The sequence below is a fragment of the Megascapheus bottae genome, chromosome 11 (assembly GCF_031878675.1).
Source record: "Megascapheus bottae isolate mThoBot1 chromosome 11, mThoBot2.hap1, whole genome shotgun sequence".
In the NCBI taxonomy this organism is placed as follows: domain Eukaryota; kingdom Metazoa; phylum Chordata; class Mammalia; order Rodentia; family Geomyidae; genus Megascapheus; species Megascapheus bottae.
In genome coordinates, this window is record NC_143519.1 from 56,599,195 (window position 1) to 56,621,645 (window position 22,451).

Sequence of the window (22,451 nt, forward strand, 5' to 3'; positions counted from 1 at the left end):
GTGTCTAGCTGGACACCAGTGGTCCAAGCCTGTAATCATAGCTACTCAGGAGGCTGAGATCTGAAGATAGTGGTTTGAAGCCAGCCTGGACAAAAAAGTCCCATAAGACTCTTATCTCTAATTAACTGAGAAAAAAACACGTGGAGGTGTGGCTCCAGTAAGAGGTTTTTTTTTGTTGTTTTGGTTTTGTTTTTTTATTTTGTCTGTCATGGGGCTTGAACTCTGGGCCTGAGTGCTGTTCAGATAAGCAAAAACAAAACAAAAAGCAATAAAACTAAACTAAATAAAAATAAACTAAACTAAGGGACAGTGTCCAGGACCTTAGTCTTGGTACTGGCATGCAAAGAAAGAAGGAAGGAAGGAATCTAGAAAGAAAGAGATAGAAAAAGAGAGAAAGGAAGAAAGGGATGGGGGAGGAAGGAAGGGAGAGAGGGAAGAAAAAGGGAAAGAAGGAAGGAAGGAAGGAAGAAAGGAAGGAAGGAAGGAAGGAAGGAAGGGAGGGAGGAAGGGAGGGCACATATTCTTGGCTCAGAGACTGAGGTGTAGTTTTCCTGGGACTGAACCTGAAATAAATGCAGAACATTTAGGTTCGCATCTCTTCTATTGTGGTGAAAGTGAACTACTCCACTATTAGATAATAGTGAAACTGGCAGATTTTTTCTTGCAGTGGCTCCCTCCCCACGCCCCCTCCCATCCTCCTTTTATAAAAGATCAAGCAAACTTAGATGTCAGTGTCTCCTTCCCAAGTGTGTGAGCACCTGGCTCCCAGCTTGATTTTTTGGGTGGGTAGGGGGAGGAGGAGATGGAAGGGAGAGAGGGAGGGAGGAAGAGAAGGCCAATGAATATTGTATTCTTTCTGCTCTCCTCATTCTCACTATCACTCTCCTACTCCAAGCACATTAGCACTGTGCTGTCTGAACACATGGAGCCCTGTATTAGGAACCTGTGCTGTGCCGTCTAGTGCACTCCAGCCTTGCTTCTTTACTCTCATTGTCAGGTCAGTTTCTGAAAGCGATGAAGCTGATTAAGCTGTGTAGTATGCTGAGCAAAGCTGGGGGAGAAGGGAGAGGTGTTGTGCTCTTCAGTCCCAGCAGCTGAGCCTGGCTCCATCTAGGTTACCTCCTAGCCCCTGCAAAGGGCCTAGAGCCCAATCCATCCTTGCAGGCTGTGGGCCCAGTGCATAACTCATACAGGGGAGAGATTGCCTGGCATGGTAATGATATAGCTTCACTCAGAGCTTCTTCTCTGGAGTAGGAAAATGGGAGGCCTGTGATTTGACCCCTAGATTTGACTGTGTGTGTGTGTGTGTGTGTGTGTGTGTGTGTGTGTGTGTGTGTGCGTGCGCGTGCATGCATGTGTGTGTGTGTGTGTGTGTGTCCGTCCATTCTGAGGCTCTGTTTTCCCATAGTGTTTTTTTTATCAAGATTGGTGTTCTACCTCTTGAGACACACCTCCACTTCAGTATTTTTTCTTAATTAATTGGAGATAAGAATCTCATGGACTTAACTGCCCAGGAAAATCTTTAAACCATAATCCTCAGATCTCAGCCTCCTCAGTAACTAGGATTCCAGGTATGAGCCACTGGTGCCCTGTAGATTTGATTCTTACTTGATGGAAACTCAGCATTTTTCCTTCTCCTATTTTTCTGGGTGGAGGTTGATTGTTTTGCTTCATCTGTGGCAAGTATTGGGGACAAGAGGAGTTGGGTCTGTTCTGTGACTGTCATTGTTCTCCATTGAGCTGAGACATGCTGCTGGAGTCCAGAGTCTCTTTATCCTTAAAGATCCTCAGCATCTGGAGTTCAACTCCATTCTCACCTGTCCTCGTCTTCCGCATCCTTGATCTCATTCTCATTAAACTCAGCAAGGGCAGAAAACAGTTCTTATGTTAGTATGATTTCCCTTCCTGCTCAATTTTTTCATGGCACAATTTATTTATTACCTAATATTAGCTAAGTGGACAAAGGACCTGCTTGGGACAATAAAGAACAGGCCTAGGTCATCCTCAAAGGAACTTACAAAGGTAACACATGATTCACACGATTATTCATGACATACAATGTGATTCTTTGGATATGTGTATATACAACTGGTCAAGTAGTCAAGTTGGGGTGATTAGGATGTCATGATTTCCAAATAGGTAGTAGAACAATATTTATAAAGAAATGTGATAATTATATTGAAATCTGCAAGCCTGGGAAATGAATTAATCTGGGTTGTAACCCTAAGAGGCAGCTGAAAGGGAGGTGAGAGTAAGGATTCACTGAGACAGTGGAGGAGGCAGGTGGTTCTGATGAGTGTCCCCAGGTTGTTGAAAGGGGACTCTGAAGAGCCGTATACTCCAAGCTGCAGGGTGCGGGACGAGGGGGCAGAAAATGTTTAGAACTAAGCTCCCCAAGGAGGGTGTAGGTGAAGATGGAGGCCGTGGGTAATCATCTGCAGTCAATCAATCAATCAATCAAATTCCAGAGCTCCTCAGGGTGGATTTGGATGAGTGAGTTACAGTGTCTGGCTACAGAGAGTTCAAGACTACTCATGCCTTAAGAGGGCAGAAGGGAAAGCCAGATTTGCTGTTGCAAAGCTGCCAGGTCATGGTTACAAGATCTTCCAGGGATCTGAGGAAGGAGATAGCCTGCGAAGGTGCGGAGAAGGCAGCTGCTGTCATTGGCAGCTGGCAGGGAGTGATGAAAACTAGAGAGGCGGCACAGATTACCCTGGCCACAGACTTGCAGAAGTGACAGGACCCAGCTGGGCTCAGCTCAGCAGGACGAGGAAGCTGAGCTGCAGCGAGAGAAGACAAGGGAAGAAGGGTGGAGAGTGTGAGGTCTCCAGGCTGCTTGACCTCAGTGGGTGATGTCCACTAGCACATAATTTATGGAAGAGGAGGAAAGGCCACGGTGTGCTTGGGGAAGGTGGATGGTGGGAGGCAGCTGTGGACTGTGCCTCCTGGAAGAGCGAGGAACAGTTCTCCATCCATTTAAAAAAACAAACAAACAGAAGGTCCAGGAGTTTGGCCTAGTGGTAGAGTGCTTGCCTAGCATGCATGAAGACCCGGGTTTGATTCCATGGTACTACATACGTAGGAAAAACGCCAGAAGTGGTGTTGTGGCTCAAGTGGTAGAGCTCTAGCCTTGAGAAAGTCCAGGGACAGTGCTCAGGCACTGAGTTGAAGCCCCAGGATTGGCCAAAAAAACCAAAATAATACAAAACAAAACTGCCGGGCGAGGTGGTTCACGCCTGTAATCCTAGCTACTCAGGAGGCTGAGATCTGAGAATGAAGGTTCAAAGCCAGCCCAGGCACAACAGGACCTGAGACTCTTACCTCCAATTTACCTCTAGAAAACGGAAAGTGGGGCTTGGTTCAAGTATAGGGTAGTGGTACCCAGGCCAAGTTCAAGCCCCATGACCACCCCCCACCCTCCCCACACACACACACAAAAAGGAAGAAAGAAAAAAAGAATGAATGAAAGAAAAATGCCTGGGTATGATGGTACACATTTAAAAACTCAGCACCCTGGAGGCTGAGGAAGAATATTTGCAGAACCATCTGAACTATATAGTAAGTTCAAGTCCAGCCTGGGCAACACAGGGAGACTTTCTCTCAACCAGCCAAAAATAAATGGTGTGATGCCTCAGCATTCATACTTTTGTGGAGAGAAGGAGGTGCTGGGACTTGAATGTAGGGCCTCGCTGTTGTCACTGAGCTTCTTTGCTCAAGGCTAACACTCTACCACTTGAGCCACAGTTCCTCTTCCAGCTTTATTGGTGATTAATTTGGAAAGAATCTCACAGATTTTTCTGCCCAGGCTGGATTTGAACTATAATTCTCAAATCTCAGCCTCCTGAGTAGTTAGAATCACAGGCGTGAGCCACTGGTTCCTGGCTTAGCATTCCTTCTTTTGATGGGAAAAGAGTCTCAAATACAGAATTTACTCTTGTAAAAAGAAGCTTAGCTGGGTGTCGGTGGCTCATACCTATAATTCCTAGCTACTCAAGAGACTGAGATCTGAGGATAGAGGTATGAAGCCAGCCCCTATCAGACAAATCTGAGAGATGCTTATCCCCAATTATCCAGCAAAAAGCCAGGAATGGAAGAGTAGCTCAAGTGGTAGAATACTAGCCTTAAGTAGAAAAACAGAGGGACAGTACCTAGGTCCTGAGTTCAAGTCTCAGTACTGGTATACACACACACACACACACACACACACACACACACACACACACACACACACACACACACATGCACGCACATACACACACGTGGTAATAAGTTCCTGATGTAGAAATAGAGACCCTACTATAAATATATGTTGAAATCAACATGGAGTATGCTTAGGAGAACCATCAGGACTTAGAGATTTAAGACATAGAGGAATTCACACCAGACTGAACCAAGAACATATTTTCAACTAACCAAGAACATATTTTCAACCACCTCCTCGGCTAAGAGTTTCTCTTATTCTTTCATGAGAAGAATTTGGGGATTTAAGCCAAAATGATTTTCTATATTATGTTTGACTTATTGCATACAGTTAAGGCACAGGTGGTAGCTGGATTGCTTTTATTTCACTGTGAGAGTTCAAACACTCACCATTCTTCCTTTTGTTATCTTCAGAAAGTCTTGAGTAAAGAACAGCCTCCAGATATTATTATAGATAGATACCTACACAGGGTGGACCCCTCTGACAAGTGCAGTTCAAATCTTGGTGCCCGGAGTTTCCAGGTAAGCAGCAACCCTCGTACAATGTTGTTTGGGTGTGCAGCATGGGTAACAATAGGGTACCACACCCAGAAAAACAATATGCCAAAATATGAAAATATCCTACCCAGCCATGGTGTCACGTAGAACACGTGTAGCCCAACACAAGTCAGTCCCTCTTCAGATGCCAGCAGGCCCTTTCGTGGGGTCATCTACGGGCTGACTTGATACTTACATGCTGCTCTCAACTTCCTTGAGTTATTGTGTGTTTGTGTAGTTGGGCCTTGAGCTCAGTCTCTTAGCTTTTTCATGCAAGACTGGCACTACCACCTGAGCCACAGCTCCACTTCTGGCTTTTCTTTTCTGGTGATTAATTGGGGATAAGAGTCTGAGACCTTCCTGCCCAGGTTGGCTTTGAACTATAACCCTCAGTTCTCAGCCTCCTGAGTAGCTAGGCTTCCAGGTGCCTAGCTGTTGAGCTGTTCTCTTATGGTACACTGTGGTCCTTCCTTACTTTGGTAGCACCTGGCAGTGGAAATGGAGTGAGGAGCTTTGGCTGTTGAAGCCCATCATATTACTGTCTTTCTGATGTGCAGAACTCTGCATCCCGAGAGAGGATTCAAGAAGCCACCTCCAGTGAGAGGAGAGAAAAGAGGATGTAGATGAAGGAATCAGATGGCCTTGTCCACATGACTGGTCCCTAAATGCAGGCTGCTCCTTCTAACCTCTTCCAGGTGGCACCTCCTCCTTTTCCCTAATTCTCATTCTTGCTTCATTCTTTCTAATCCTCAGAACCGGCTCTTAGGCCTTGATCTCTTCACTGATCAACACTCTCCTTCAAGGGCACTCCCATTCTCGCACACACATTCACAGATTCTCTGATAAGTGAGTGCTTTCCTGCTTCCCCAAAGCTCCATTTCTCCTCTTTGACTGGTCCCCTTGTCCTTTTTAAGGGAAATGCCACTTCCCTTCATTTCATGCTTGTCCGCAAATGGCTGAAGAGTGGGTAAAGATCCAGTGGTACATGCCTATAATGATAGCACGGGGGAAATGGAGGAAAAGAAATGGAAAGTTTGAAGCCACCCTGGGCTACTTTAGTGAGGTGTTACCTCAGAGAGAGAGGAGGGATGGGGAGAGAAGGAAGGGAGAGAGAAAGGAAATAAGGAAGGAGGGACTGGGAGGGGAAGGAAGGGGTGGGAAGGGAAGGGAAGGGAAAGGAAGGGAAGGGAAAGGAAGGGAAGGGAAAGGAAGGGAAGGGAAGGGAAGGAAGGGAATCTCTGAATGTGTGTGTGAGAGAATGGGAGTGCCCACAGCTAACATTAGTCTTTCTAACCTAGCTCTTCCCAGGGTGTTGATCTCCTTGCATGGCTTGGCTGACCTACCTGGTCTGTAGAAGCAGCCGGATCATTTGTTTTGTGTTCCCATCCCCTGTGTGTGAGGGGAAAGGCACGTGTGTTTTCTGGAACGTGTTTGCTTTGCTCTCTTTAGCGCCAGTACCCCTTTTTAATTCAGAGCCAGAGTGCCATTTGTCGTTGCCGGCCCAGCAGGAGTGTCCAGCCCCTACGTGCGCTCTGGCCAGCTGCCCCTTCCACCTCGGCATCCTGCTCATCCTGCTCGGGAACTTTCTCCCGCCTAGCCACTGCTAATTAACTCGACCTGAACCCTGGTTTCCACAGCTACGTGTCCAACTGAAAGGACAGCAAGGGTCTTGGGGCTTCCTGCAGGGGGAAGATCAATCTCTCCTTCCCCCACCTTAACTTGCAATCTGCTTCCCCCGGAAGCGGGCGTTCCTTCTTAGAGCATGTCAGAAGTCACAGTTAATATCGGGTGATTTTTTTTGTTTTTTAAGCTGGAGGATTTTAAGAAGTGTTGACAAGCAGGCCCTTTTCCTTGGGTCTTGCCCAGGTAATTATGCCTGGCTCACGTAGGCTCCTGTCATAAAAAAAAAAAAAAAGGAAAAGAAAAGTTGCTGTGGTTTTCTGGGAGGGTGACCTTGTCATTGTGCTGAGGTCAATGCAGGCTCCAAGGCTTCAATGCTCTCTCACCGGCAAATAGCTATAGCCTGCTTCTCTTATGGGCAATGTCTGCCCTAGCACTTCAAATCACAGTATGATTATTGGTTCCCTGTTGCCAGTTCTGGGGAAAGGAGAGGAATGGAGTATTAGGGCATGGCTCAAGTGGCAGAGCACCTGCATAGCAAGCACAATGTACTGGGGATTATCTTTAGTACTGCAATAAGAAACTAATTCGGGCACTGGTATAATCCTAGCTACTCAAGAGGTTGAGATTTGAGGTTCAAAGTTAGCTCATGAGACTTTATTTTCCATTTAACCATCAAAAAGCCCAAAGTGAAGCTGTAGCTCAAGTGGTAGTACCCCAGCCTTCTGTGAAAAAGCTAAGGAAGAACACCTGGCCCTGAGTTCAAGTCCTAGTACAGAAAGAAAGAGAAAGGAAGAAAGAAAGAAAGAAGGGAGGAAGGAAGGAAGGAAGGAAGGAAGGAAGGAAGGAAAGAAGGAAGGAAGAAAGGAAGGGGAGGGAGAAGGGGGCTTTGCAAGAGTGTGCTCCCTGCCAGATGGGAGAGACTGTGGGACATCTAGGGCAGCTCTGCCTTTTCCACAAGATAGCTTCGCACATGTGTGGCTGCTGTCTTTGTTTTGACGAATTTTCATTTTATTAATGCCCTCATGGTGGGAAGGAAAAACAGCTTTAAAAATGATCTCATGTTTGTCTAATGTTACTTCATGGGAAATTATGGACCTCCTGTGAGCAGAGCTGGAGCTGGTCTGATGCAGGAGAGGCTTGGGATTCGAACCTCTCCCCTTCCCAACCCTCCCCCTGCCCCTGCCCCTGCACTATTTAGTAGCCACTGGAGGATTGTGGGAGTTTCACTTTGGTTCTCCATCCACAAGAACTGGAAGTACCATGATTTGGCTGGCTGTCAAGTTTAAATAGGGAAGAAAGTTAAAGATAATTCCATGCAAAGAACTATGTAGATTACTTTTATTACACCGATGGCCCATAGGTAATAATCTTCTTATGGAGAGATCTAATCCTCACAAAACTGCATACAGCAGGTGTTATTATTTTGTGTTGATAGAGGAGGGGTTAGAAAAGTGAAGTCCAGGGAAGACGGAAAAGTGCTGCTTCTTAGGCAGACTCTATATTGGCTTTTAGATGTTATACATTACAAATATAATTCATGATTAGTATAAAACAAATCCACACAACAGAAACATCCAAAATGTTTAAAGTGACAAGATAAGTTGGGTGCTGGTGAGTCTTACCTGTAATCATAGCTACTCAGGAGGCTGAGAACTGAGGATCATGATTCAAAGCCAACCTGAGCGGGAAGGTTAATGGCATTGTCTATCACAAATTAACCAGTAAAAGCCAGAAGTAGAGTTGAGGCTCAAGTGCCAGCCTTGGCTGAAAAGCCAAAAGAGAGCTCAAGGTCCTGAGTTCAAGTCTTAGGAACCATACAAAAACTAAATAATATATTTTTTAAGCTCACCCACTCATATGGCCCTGGGTGATTTGGTGACCATCTATTTAGGCTTTTTTTTTTTTTTTAACATTGCATGCACACTAAGACTGCTGACTAAACAATGGTTAACTGCAGCCTTGTGCTTTGCTGTTCGTGACAGTTGCGTCTGTAGCCTGAAGGGATGCTGGTACTATGTGTAGCTTCTCCTGATATCAGAGCTGTATTGGAACCCCAGTCCCTCCTACAGCTGGCTATGTATCTCTAGACAAATTACAGAACTTCTTTGAACTTCATCTTAAAAATGGGCTTTGTGCTATTTTATTTACCTTGTAACTGAAGATTAGAGCAATACATGTAAAAAAATGTCAGGTGTATGCTAAATAGTAGATGTCATTATTAATTTCTAACAAAGATTTAAATGTTAGTCTAATTTTTGATCTTGAACTGCAGAACTATGAAATTTTTTTTCTTTTTCTTTTTTTGTTTTGCCAGTCCTGGGGCTTGAACTCAGGGCCTGAGCACTGTCTATGGGCTTTCTCAAGGCTAGCGCTCTACCACTTGAGCCACAGCACCACTTCCAGCTTTTTCTATGTATACGGTACTGAAAAATCAAACCCAGGTCTTCATGCATGCTAGGCAAGCACTCTTCCACTAGGCCAAACTCTCAGTTCTGAAATTTTCCTTTTTTATCTGAATAGGATTGTAGTTGATAAAGATATTCAGATGCTTTATTCTAATGAATTCTCAATAGACTTTAATCCTATTTTCTCGATTAAATTAGTAACCTTGGATTCACATTAGAATTACTTGGCAAGCATATAAAAACCAAATCATTGTGCACCAATCACATTGAAATTACCTATACATCCCCCCCACATCCTGGGGTTTGAACCTAGGGCCCGGGCACTGTCCTTGGACACTTTTTGCTCAAGACTAGCACCCTACCACTTGAGCCACAGTGCCACTTCTGCTTTTTCTGTGTATGTGGTTTCAGGGAATTGAACCCAGGGCTTCATGCGTGCTAGGCGAGCACACTACTACTAGGCCACGCTCCTGGCCCACTTGTATATCTTTATTGGAAATAGTTTATTGGATACAGTTTATTTTACACTTTGCTTTTATTTTTATTCTTTTTATATTTTTGAGCAGTCAGTAAACATTACTTATACTTTGTGTGTGTGTGTGTGTGTGTGTGTGTGTGTGTGTGTGTGTGTGTGTGTGTGTGTGTACGTGTACTCTGGGCCTGGGCACTATCTTTTAGCTCTTTTGCTCAAGTCTAGCATTCTACCATTTGAGCCAAACCTCCACTTTTGGATTTTTGCTGATTAATTTGACACATGACTTACACAGACTTTTCTACTTGACTTTTAATCAAGATCCTCACATCTCAGTCTCCTGAGTAGCTAAGATTATAGGCATGAGCCTCACAAGCACCGAGCTCTAATGAATACCAACCAGTTCTTGGTTAAACTGCCCAGGTGCTTGATCACAATACTCAAGCTAGCTAAAGGATCACCTCTGTATATGATAGTCTCTGTGCTTCAAGAAATCAACTTGTAAATCTGAATTCAGTGAGAAATGATGTGACCCAAGTTGCTGAATACTTCAATTAAGCCTTGAGTTCAATCTCTAGACTGAAAAGAGGAAGTTGATAGCATTCAGTTGCTGGATGTATTTGAATCATCCAAAGAGTTTATTATCTGCTTCTTTACAATGTAGTATAATTAATATTTAAATACAGAATGCAGTCAAACACATAAAAATAGTATTAAAATTAGACATTTTCATTATATACTATATAAGTCTATATTTTTCATTATATATTTTTATAAACAGTATATATTCTATATTTTTCATTAAATAAGTATATTATACGATATAAGTCTATATTTTTCATTATATATTTTTATAAACAGTATATATATATTCTATATTTTTTCATTAAACAAGTATATTTCATTGCAAAAGTAGTTATGTTCTTATATCTGCATGTTTGCTGGTTTTCTAGCATTGGTGAGGTTCTTTTTATTCTGAAAGTACACTATAACCCTATTCCCTTTTTTATTAATAACTAAATTGTATTGCAGAAAAACGGACTCCAGGGGCAGATCTCAGCAGCCATAAGCCCCCACTACTTTGTGGGCAAACACAATTGGATGCCTTCTGGGGAACCCAAAATGAGAGTCTGCATTCCTTCACACCTTTCTGTTACTTTGATTCACTCACTGGGTCAGATTGGGAAACTGCTTGAGTATGGATTGGCTGGGATGGTGAGAGATGGAAAGTGAGCATTGCCACATGTACCTATAAAGCTGGCGATAGGGAATTATCCTCCATAGTTAAAACTACACCTTTCAAGATCCTCTTTACCAAACCTCTGAAGCAATGCTTATGCAATAGCCCACACCGGTGACTTCCAGAGCAGGTATGAGTGGTGAGAAAGACAACTGACAATCCCCCCATACCCTTCTGTACTATGCTTATAAGCTACTTCTCCAAAACTAACAGACACTTGTACCTCACACCTGTAATCTTAGATACTCAGGAGGCTGAAATCTGGGAGGAACCTGGTTTGAAGCCAGCCCAAGTCAGGAAATGTCCATAATAATCTCTTCTCCAATTTATTATCCCAAAGCCAGGAGTAGAGCTGCGGCTTAAGTATTAGAGTACCAGCCTAGAGCAAAAATGCCAAGCAAAAGAGCATGAGCCTCTGAGATCAAGCTCCCCCCCCAATCATAGTTTAAAATAATCTATTTTTAATACTACCCACTTCCCATATTGTCACATTTTGGAATAAGCACTGTGTTTGTCTGTGTTTTCTCATTTGCCTTACACATAGAGTTTATAATAATTGTGCAGCGGCCTCTGGAATAATTGGTCTTGGCCTCTGGAAGCTGACTGACACATCATTCTACAGGTATGCAGGGCATCAAGGACAAACTGCAGACAGTATGCTTGGGGCCAGCCACAGGTGTGTTTGAGGGAGTGTGTTGTGGGGAGAGGGAAATCAGCCTTCTTGCATGGGGGCTGCAGGAAGAAAGGAAGAGCGTGTCACAGGTACATTGGTGTGGGACAGTCCATCTGAATCCTAAGAGCTGGGTAGTGAGAGCAATGACACAGATGGGTCCTACAATTGACGGCCTCAGACGAGGTCTCCATGCCAGACCTCCATGTCTGTGGGAACAAGAAAATGCATTTTGGGGCCAGGAGTTTGGCCTAGTGGTTAAAGTGCTTGCCTAGCATGCACGAAGACCCGGGTTCGATTCCTTGGTACCACGTACATAGAAAAAAGCCGGAAGTGGTGCTGAGGTTCAAGTGGTAGATCTCTAGCCTTGAAAAAGTCCAAGGACAGTGCTCAAGCCCTGAGCTCAAGCCCAGGACTGGCAATAAATAAATAAATAAATAAATAAATAAATAAATAAATAAAATAAAATAAAATTTAAAAAAAAAGAAAAAAAAAAAAGAAAATGCATTTTGGAAGAACACCATGCTGGGCCTCTGTGATATGTGCTAGCTGACTGTCTCTAGCTAATGTCCCAAGGGAGACCCCCCCCACCTACACTGCACAAGCTGGAAAGGTGGTCCATTTAGGCCTATGGTCATAACTGAGTTGAAAGGGGAGTAGAAGGTACTGATGGCTCACAACTGTCATCCTGGCTACTCAGAAGGTTGAAATTCAAGGATCATGGTTTGAAGCCAAGCCAGCAAAGTCAATGAGACCCTTGTGTCTAATTAACTAGCAAAAAGCTGGAAGTGAAACTGTGGCTTTAGTGGTAGAGGGCAGCTTTGTGAGGGGTTGTGGGGGGTATTGGGGGGAAGCCAAATAAGAGTACAAGGCCCTGAATTCAAGCCTCAGTACTGGTGTGCATGTGTGTATACATGCACACACACACACACACACACACACACACACACACACGTGTAGTGAGTAAAAAGAAAAAGATACTATTTGAAAAGTTGTGGTCTTTCAGGATACACAGGGAGAAATGGTTAGTAATTAGATAAAAGGAAGTTATATAATAAAATGAATAACCTGCCAAGGACAATGCTCTGGAAAAACCTCACACATGCTCAGGGAATGAGACAGGCAGCTTGTCCTTAGCCGTGTTCACAGCACAAGGAGTATCTCCCAGGACACATTTCATCATTATTATTATTAGTAGTAGTAGTACAGGTCAGGGTCTGGACATTGTCTCAGAGTCTTTTTGCTCAAGGCTAGTGCTCTACCATTTGAGCCACAGCTCCATTTACCTTTTTTGGAAGTTTAGTGGAGGGAAGAGTCGCACAGACTTTTCTGTCTGGGCTAGTCTCAAACCATGATCCTCAGATCTTAGCTGCCTAAGTAGCTAGGATTACAGATGTAATCTACCTACCCCAGCTCATTATCTTAATGAAGTCTGCCTTTTTTAGGATTCAGTCTGACTTGCTACAGGTAACTCCCCACTGTCTTCCCTCTAATTTCATTCCTGCACACCTCTTACAACTTACAGAGGCCTTATATCTTTGCTTATTTTCTTGTTTTCCTCTGATTATCCCCACTGGACAGTGCTCTCTGTGGAATATCATCCACATTGGCTCATCACCCCTGTGAATCCACAGTGCTAGGCACATAAACGGGGATTAATTGCCCATTTGCTAAAGTTAAAAAACAAAAAGGTGAAACTTGGCACGAGTGCCTCACACTTGTAATTAGCTAGCCAGGAGGCGTACACCCAGAAAATCAGACCGAACAGTCCTTGAGACTCTGTCTCCAAAATAACCAGTCAAAAACTGGGCTGGGAGTATGTCTTAATGGTACAGTACCAGTAAAGCATGTAAGATGAGTGAGCATGAGGTCCTGAGGTCACACTCTAATACTACAAAGAAAAAAAAGAGTAAAAGAAAGAATAGCAACAAATAAATCAACCAATAAAGAACTGAATGCTATTAATTTAGTTGTACACAAGATTATACTACAGGTCGGCTGTCACTTATCTGAAATGCTTGACACCAGATGTATTTTAGATTTGGAGACTTGGGAATATTCACATAGACATAATGAAATGCCTTGAAGAATTTAAGTCTAAACATAAAATTTATGTATGTTTCATATTCACTTTATGCACATAGCCTGAAAGTACTGTCATCTATTTTAGTTAATTAAAAGAAACTTTATTAGATTTTACAGGTATAGTAGCCTAGGCCTGCAATCCCAGCACTTGGGAAGCTGAAGCAGGAAGAAGATCATGAGCCTAGATACCATTTCTTTCCTCCCCTCCTCTTCTCTTTGCTCATACGTGCACGCACACATGCACACAAACACACACACGCACACCTGTGTGCGTGTATATATGTGTATGTATATATATATACACATATATATATATATGCATGTATGTATGTGTATTGGATTGTTTTTTGTTAATTTTATACATGGAAGTTTGTGTGGCCTTAAACTGTCTGACTTTTGGCATTATGTTGTAGCATTCTGGATCCTGGATTTTCAGATTGGACTGCTAAACCCGCCTTAGCCAGTCTCCTGTTTCACTCACTGTATACCCAGTGACTCTGTGACTCTTCCTCTCATCCCAACACCTAAACTTATTACTTGATTGTTAATTAGACACCATCTATGAGCCAGCAGGGAGAACAATAGCAAGAGAAAGCCGACCTCTCCAGCCCTCCAGCCTCCTTATCTCTTTGACAGCTTCCAACTGAGCAGAAGGCTTTCAGATCCAAGTGAACTGTGCTCTCCAGGTATGTAAATGTGCCCTAAACCCTCATGTCTGCATTGAGGACCTTCACACGAGCCCCAGAGCACCTGCTATCTAATTTCCAGACTTAGCTCATTGGACGATCACAGCATGCTTTATTATTCATTCATCCAATAAGATATTTATTGAGCAACCATAATGTCTTAGCTCAGTGCTAGGTACTAGGGATACCGCTGTGAACAAAATAAAGGCAATCCCTGCCTTTGGGGCTTGCATTTTAGTGAAGAGACAAGTAATTAACAGACTTGGCTCTATAAGGTGATCAACACTGAGAAGAGCTGTAGCTAGGAGTTGGTGGCTCACTCCTGTAATCCCAGCTCCTGGGGAGGCTGAGGTCTGAAGATCACAGCCAGCCCAGGCAGGACAGTCTGTGAACTCTTATCTCCACCACCAACAAGATGCCAGAAGTGGACCTGTGGCTCAAATGGTAGGGTGCTGGCCTTGAGTGAAAAAGCTCAGGAACAGCACATCGGCCCTGAGTTCAAGCCTCAGTACAGACACAGACACACACAGACACACACACACAGACACACACACACACACACACACACACACACACACAGAGTTATAAAGAAAAATGAAATGGGAAGGACATACAAAGAGGAATAGAAGTAGGAAGGCTCTTAAATTAAGTGGCCTTAAATTCTAGTAAGAGACTTGAAGAAATCAAGACAGCAAGCCATGAACAAGCTACCTGAGAGTTCCATGTGATAAAAACAAGTGCAAAGGCTCTAGTTCAGGAATATTCTTGCTCTGTTCAGGAGACATTGAAGAAGCCCATATGACTAGAACAGACAAACCACATACCCTCGAATTGATCTTGTAAATTCCATGACATCAGAAGCTGTGTCTGATACTTCACTAAATGTTTTACATGGGCCAGATTTCCATGAGTTGCATGATTTTCCCCTTTAGCCATACTGGAGATTGAACTCAGGACCTCGAGTTTGGTAAGCAGGCATTCTACTACTTGAGCTACCACTCCAGTCACTTTGTGCATTGGTTATTTTCAAGGCAGGGTCTCTCTTTATGCCTAAGAAGGCCTGGGCAGTGATCCTTTCACTTGTGCTTCCCCATGTTGCTAAAGATGATTATACCTAGCCATTGGTTGAGATGGAGTCTCACAAATGTATTCCTGGGCTGCTTGGAACTATGATGTCCAGATCTCTGCCTTTCCCAAGTAAGCAGACTTGAGTGACTATGCCCAGGTGCATGATTGTTATGATGTTATGGAGATTAAGAGATTGGTGTATCTATTTCACAGCTGAACAAGCCAGCCAGACATCTGGAGAGGTAAGCTTGTCCAAGATTGCATAATTGGAGAGACAAGCAGTTTGCCCAAGTAGCTGATTCTGAATCTTCCCACTTTTGTGTGTGTCCATGTGTGCTGGGGTTTGAACTCAGGACATGGGCACTGTCCCTTGGCTTTTTCACTCAGGTCTGGAGCCACAGCTCCAGCTTCTTGGTGGTTTAATTTGGAGATAAGAATCTCCCAAATTTTCCTGCCTGGGTTGGCTTTGAGTTATGATCCTCAGATCCCAACCTCCTGAATAGAGAGGATTGTGGGTTTCAGCCAGCAGATCTGGTTAATCTCCTATATTCTTTTTTGTTTTTTTTTTTTTTTTTTGGTCCTGAAGCTTGAACACAGGGCTCGGGCTCTGTCCCTGAGCCTCTCTGTGCTCAATGCTAGAGCTCTACCATTTGAGACATAAGTGCCACTTCTGACCTTTTCTATTTATGTAGTATTGGGGGATTGAATCCAGGGCTTCCTGCATGCTAGGCAAACAGTCTACCACTAGGCCACACTCCCAGTCCTCTCCTATATTTTTAATCTACTCTTAGTCTTAACTCTCTTAATATCTTCTTCCCATCTTGTCCCATGACAGAAGAATGGTTTCATTATTGGGGTGTAGGAATGCAGGTAAATCACAGCACAGAGATTAAGACATCAGACTTGCATTGATCCTAATTCAGTGTATTTTTCAAATCAAATAACAGCAACTATGGGGGTAGTTTATCTCTTGGTACAGGATCAAATCTGCATAAATGAAACCTAATGTGTGAGGCTTCATGCTGAGAGAGGAAAGTACCTCGGTAGGTGGAGGCGTAGTGACAAAAGGCAGTTGTACTAGACAAGGGAACACCCAGAACTTTTCATGGAAAATGGCAACACACTTCTGGAAAATCCCTACCATGCTCTATTTTGCTAAAATGTAGATGAGCCCAAATACTTGGTGTGTTCTCACTGGGACAAGCACTGACAGGAGTTTGGGGTCACAGGGAGGCCAGCAGCACCCACCTAAGGGATCAAGGTAGGCCTCAAAAGGTATGCCTTATGAGTCAGGAATGCAAGGACACAATGGAGATGCTTTGCCTATGGACAATATAGACTTAGACCCAAGTCCCTCCATTTGAACTAAGAATGTTCCTATAGAATAAGTGTGTTAAAAAAAAAGAATAAGTGTGTTGCATTGCTCTGTGTGGTATCTAAGAGGATCAAAATTTCCCTCAAAGAGGAAGTGGGGATGGATACTGATGGCTTACATCTGTAATCCCAGCTATTCAGGAGCCTGAGATCTGAGGATCCTGTGTTTGAAGCCAGCCTTGGCAGGATTTGCTTATCTTGAATTAACTACCAAAAAAGCCACAAGTACAGCTGTGGTTCAAAAGTTAGAGTGCCAGATTTGAGCCAAAAAAAGCTAAGGGACAATGCCCAGGCCCTGCATTCAAGCCCTAGTATTAGCACCAAATAAGAAAGAAAGGCAGGGGGGTGGGGGGTGGAGTAAGATGGAAGTTGGGAAGGTGACAAACTCAGACCTTGACAAGTGTTGAGACTTCCCTGAGAATTCCTTCAGAAGAAACAACAGGGGTGTTTCCCATTTCTATCTACTTCCCGCTGGAGATTCTCTAAAGAAGAAATCAAAGAGACTGGAGGCAGGAAGTGGCCTTTATCCTGTGATCTCACTTGGGGCTTTGGTGCCCAAAGAGAGGCCACTTCCACGAAGTGATAAGATTTTGCTTGAAGATCTGAGTGGGCCTTGAGTTTCTGGCATTCCTGACAGCAGGAAGTTGGCTGCTTAGTCACGGCTTGAATCTTAATCTCTAGAAGATGCCTGTGGCCAGGACTGTGAAGAGTCAGTGTGAATTCAGAACTATGAATGGACCCACTACCCAGATGGGAGGAAGATGGTAGATGACTTTTAAGAGGCTTGGTGCTTGGATCTGTCCCTTACGACATCACATAAGACTTCAACACCAGACCAGCTGTCCTTCCGGTCCTTTTGTGAACCTTCTGGACTTTCTGTGAGACCGCTGATACCTTTATCAGAACAGGATGCATGAGCCTCAAGCTCTCTGAGGACAGGGATGTTGTTGAAACACATCAGGAGTGAAACAACACCCACCAGGACAAGGAAAACTATAACTAAATGGCCTCTGTCAAATCTAAAAGGCAGGATAGGTGGCATGAGTCACAGCACAATGTGTGCGCGCGCGCGCGTGTGTGTGTGTGTGTACATACCATGTGTGCGTGTGTGAAATTTCTTTCTGTGTGTTTGCGTCTATCAGTCCTGGGGTTTGAACTCCGGACCTGAATGCTGAATACTCACATGCTATTGAAATGTACACATGGAGATAGTTCATAGGGCTGGGGGAGGGGTGGCTCAGTGCAAGTAGAGTTTAAGGCCCTAGATTTCACTATAGACACCATACACACTCACACACACATAAGAAAAGATGGTAAATTTGAGATTGTATGCATCTTCTTACAATAATAATGATTACTATTTATATTATATATAATTATTATTATTATTAGAAGATACAAGGTAGATTAAGAGAAAAGAAGAGAGGAGGAGCAAAGGGTTAGGAGTTACTAGCAGATTAGCACCACTGATGGTCTGAAGACAGGCTAAGTCAATTGTTTACTAAAATGGCCTATGCCAGTGAGACGGGACAAGAAGAAAAGAAGTTCCAGACCACCTGTGGTTACCTTTTGTCTTGAATGTTACATCATGATCATGTTTGAGGTCAATAAATTTTATGCTGTAAATATGCTGTCTCTTACTCTTGGGCTTTTATCCATAGGAATGTAAGTCAGGATACAATAAAGGCACCCACTCATCCATGTTAATTGCAGCACTATTCACTATAGCCACATTATGAAAACAACTAGATGCTGTATAACTGATGGATGGATCCAAAAAATGTGGTGTATGTGTATGATGGAGTACTATTCAGCCATAAAAAATGAAATTACCTCGTTTTCAGAGAAATGGATAGACCTGGAGTTAAGTAAAGGAAGCCAGGCACAAAAGGACAAAGAATGTTAGAGTTTAAATTATCTGTCTACCTATCCATGGATAGAATCATATATGTATGTGTACATGTGCACACACGCATATATATACACAAAACATATGATCATATATAGCTGTGAGATTCCAAGGGGCTACCCCTTGGAACATTTAATATACACTTCAACAAAAATGAGTATTGGTAAGTGTAGATGTGTATACTTGGAAGAAGGAGGATGGATATGACCAAAATACTTCCTGTCCATGAGTGAAAATGGAATGATGAATCTTGGTTTGGGAGGGAGGAGTCAGGGAAAGGGAGGATAACAGGGGGGTGAGTCTAATAAAAACTTACTGTGTGCATAAACATGTTAGAATGAAATTTCCTTGTACAACTGATGGGTTTTTCTTTTTGAGTCATTCAGCCATTAGGATGAAAGAGAAGGCAGACAGACAGGTACTTGTGTCATCGAGAAAAGTCCTATAGCACCCTGTAAGTTAGGAAAGCAACTTTCTACCTATAAGTGTGCCAGTCACAGCTTAATTAAGATAATTAAGGGAGGGTAAACAAAGAGAGGCTCTAGAAAGCTTTGAGTGACATGTTAGGAATCAGGAGGGTTACAGAAGTACCAGGGACTATTACCATCGCTAAACCTATCAGATTAGAGGAGGGAGGATGGCTGGTCCTAAAGGAACAGGCTCTGTAGCTTCAGTGGCTTGCCTGAGAGACAGAGAAGACTTTGGTGCAGTGAGGCTGCCAGTTCCAGACAATCCTGCAGGCAGGGAGCCTGAGGGAAACCACCTTGACCTCACTTCTTTCTGGGGAGTCCTGCGTAGTTGGAGACCAAGGCTCACCCAGAAATCCCAGTTACTGGAGAACTTCAGCGTTATCAGTATCTCAGCAAGACACTCGGAGCTGAGAATTTGCATTTGAAATGGGCTTCCACATGTTTGGAGGGCCACTTAGAAAACTGCTGCTATAGTCTTTGCAGACTAGTCTCATAGAACTGGGAGGAGGAGAAAGATGAGGGAGCACAGAGTTGGAAAGGGGAGCAAACTTTTGAATTAAATATATTGATGTGGTCCATACAATTTTTTTTTGCAGGCCAGTTTCTTCTCCTGTAAAATGATAATGATCTCACTAACCAGGTAAAAGTGGCTCATGTCTGCAATCCAGTATTATAAAAATGCTCTCAATGAATCACAGGGGCTGGAAGTTTTGCCTAGTGGTAAAGTGCTTGCCTAGCATGCACAAAGACCCAGGTTCGATTCCTTGGTATCACATACATAGAAAAAGCCAGAAGGTGTGTTGGCTAAAGTGGTAGAGTTCTAGCCTTGAGAAAGCCCAAGGACAGTGCTCAGGCCCTGAGTTCAAGTCTTAGGACTGGAAAAAAAAAAGAACCACTACAATGATAGACACAAAAAAACAAAAACAAAGCATTAGCTCAGTGAGGTAAATGACTTCTGCAAGAGGGTGTTCCAATCAGCCAAAAATCGGGCAAGCACGCACAAGGAACCAGCAGGCTGCTCCCTGTTTATCATCTCTGAACTCAGCAGACCCCGCCCCTCTGATCAGGTTGGTTGAGATCAGGTTCACAATCTCAGGTTCACTAGCTCAGGCTAGTATTGTTAAACTTGTTTGCACCATTTCAGTATGAATTGGGCAAAATGTATTTATATAAGGTGAATTTGGGGCTGGGAGTTTGGCCAGTGGTAGAGTACTTGCCTAGCATGCACGAAGACCTGGGTTCGATTCCTTGGTACCACATACACAGAAAAAGCCAGAAGTGGTGCTGTGTCTTATGTGGTAGAGAAAAGTCCAAGGACAGTGCTCAGGCCCTGAGTTCATGTCCCACGACTGTCAAAAAAAAAAAAAGTGACTTTGGAATAAGATTAACAGTACACAAGTAATTTTTTCTGTACCCTCTGCTATTTCTTGAATAACCAGAGGTGCGTCTTAATTCCATCTAAAAAGAAACCAGTTTAAGACAAAACCTTACATTTCAAACATCCTTTCTTATCCCAAAGCAATTCCTCTTTTCCTTAACAAGAGTCAAGCCACTAGGCCAAAGCAGGAACTTTTTTTTATTAAAAAATTTATTAACATTGATTTTTACATCATATTTCAAATGACAAGTTTAACAAACAAATGTTCAAGAAGGGAATCTCTATATATAATCATTGGGACTTAGTTTTTAGAACTTAATCAAAATTAGGCTAAGGGTTTGTATGTCATAGAAACATATTAATTTATGAAATAAAACATTATGTCTATAGAGTCATAGGTTTTTATTTCTATATAGTTATGTTTATATTTCCATTACCATGTCCATAGCATTGGGTATGCAAATATTTAGTCCTTGCTCTTGTACTCTTTGGACTTAATAGCAACACATTTGGATTTAAGCAACACACTTTTGATAGGAAAGACAATTTTTAGCTGGGCATGGTAGCTCACGCCTGTAATCCTAGCTACTCAGGAGCCTGAGAGCAGAGGATCAAAGTTCAAAGCCAGCCCAGGCACTAAAGTCTGTGACACTCTTATCTCCAATTAACCAACAGAAAATTGGAAGTGGTGCTGTGATTCAAGAGGTAGGGCAGTAGCCTTGAGCTGAAGAGCTCCATGGATAGCACCCAGCCCCAGAGTTCAAGTCCCTATAACCAACAAAAAAATAAAGAAAGAAAAGAAAAGAGAATTTTTCTCACACTAGCTACTTAGGAGATTGCGATCAGAGGATTAAAGTTCAAAGCCAGTCCCAAACAGGAATGTCTGTGAGATCTTCTCTCCAATTAACCACCCCAAATCCAGAAGTGGAACTGGGGCTCCTGTGGTAGAGTACCATCCTTGACAAAAAGAAAACAAACAAACAAACAAACAAACAAAAAAAGCTAAGGGATGGCACACACACTCTGAGTTTAAGTCCCAGAACTAGCACACATACATTCAACTCCCACACAGACACATACACACAAAATGACTCTGAAGAAGCCATCCTTTTATCAATCTGTGAGTCCATAGATCAAGGGATGCAGAAACCCATCCTTGTGTGTGTGTGTGTGTGTGTGTGTGTGTGTGTGTGTGTGTGTGTGTGTGCGCGCGCGCGCGCATGAGTGTGTATGCGTGTGTGTGTGTGTGCCGGTTCTGGGGCTTGAACTCATGGCCTAGGTGCTGTCCTTGAGCTTTTTCGTTAAACGTTAATGCTTTACCACTTGAGCCACAGCTCCATGTCTAGCTTTCCTTCTTCTTTTTCTGTTTTAGTGGTTAATTAGAATAAATGTTTCACAGACTATCCTGCTGAGTTGGATTCCATTTGTGATCCTCCAAAAAGCCCAAAGTGGAGCTCTGAGAACTCTGATGGCAAACCACTGTCCTTGAGCATCACAGCTTCGGGTCAGAGCCCAGGCCTGAGTTCAAGCCTCTAGACTAGCCTATGCTGGTCTACACACACACACACACACACACACACACACACACACACACACACACACACAGAGAGGCACGCATACACACACACAAGTAAATGGAGTAGCAAATGCAAATTAAAGAAAATTATGCTAAGGGTAGGCTGTGAATGAATGGATATCAAGAAGGGCAATGACTATGGACATGGTATTAGGAATATAAACACAACTACATAGACATAAAAATCTATGACTCTATAGACATAATGCTTTGTTACATAGATTAATACGTATCTATGACATACAAAGCCTCAGCCTAATTTTAATTATGTTCTAAAATCTAAGTGCCAGTGAGTGTATATAGAGTCCCTTCTTGAATACTTGTTTGTTAAATACGTCATTTGAAATATGATGTAAAAAATCAATGTTAATACATTCTTTAATAAAAAAATAATGGCAATGAAAACTTAGTTTTGCATTTGAATTAAGTCTTGGAAATAGTAATTGGAGAGAGACTATGTATGAGTTGAAGTCTGTTGGGAAGTGGTCTTTATCAGACCCTGAAAGAATAAAAATTGGGATAATCCTAAAATTTTGCTACTACCATAGTCAAGGAATCATCTGGGATAATATAAACAGCAAGGTAAAATTTACTTGACCTGTGTTTCTGACTTCCTTCGTTGGTTTCTTAAGCTAAATTTCTAGAAATTAGGTTAAGTCAAGGGTTAGCAAAATTTAAGCTGAGTTCTTGTGGCTCTATGCCTGTAATCCTAACTACTCTGAAGCTGAGTGCTGAGGATTTTGGTTTGAAACCAGTCT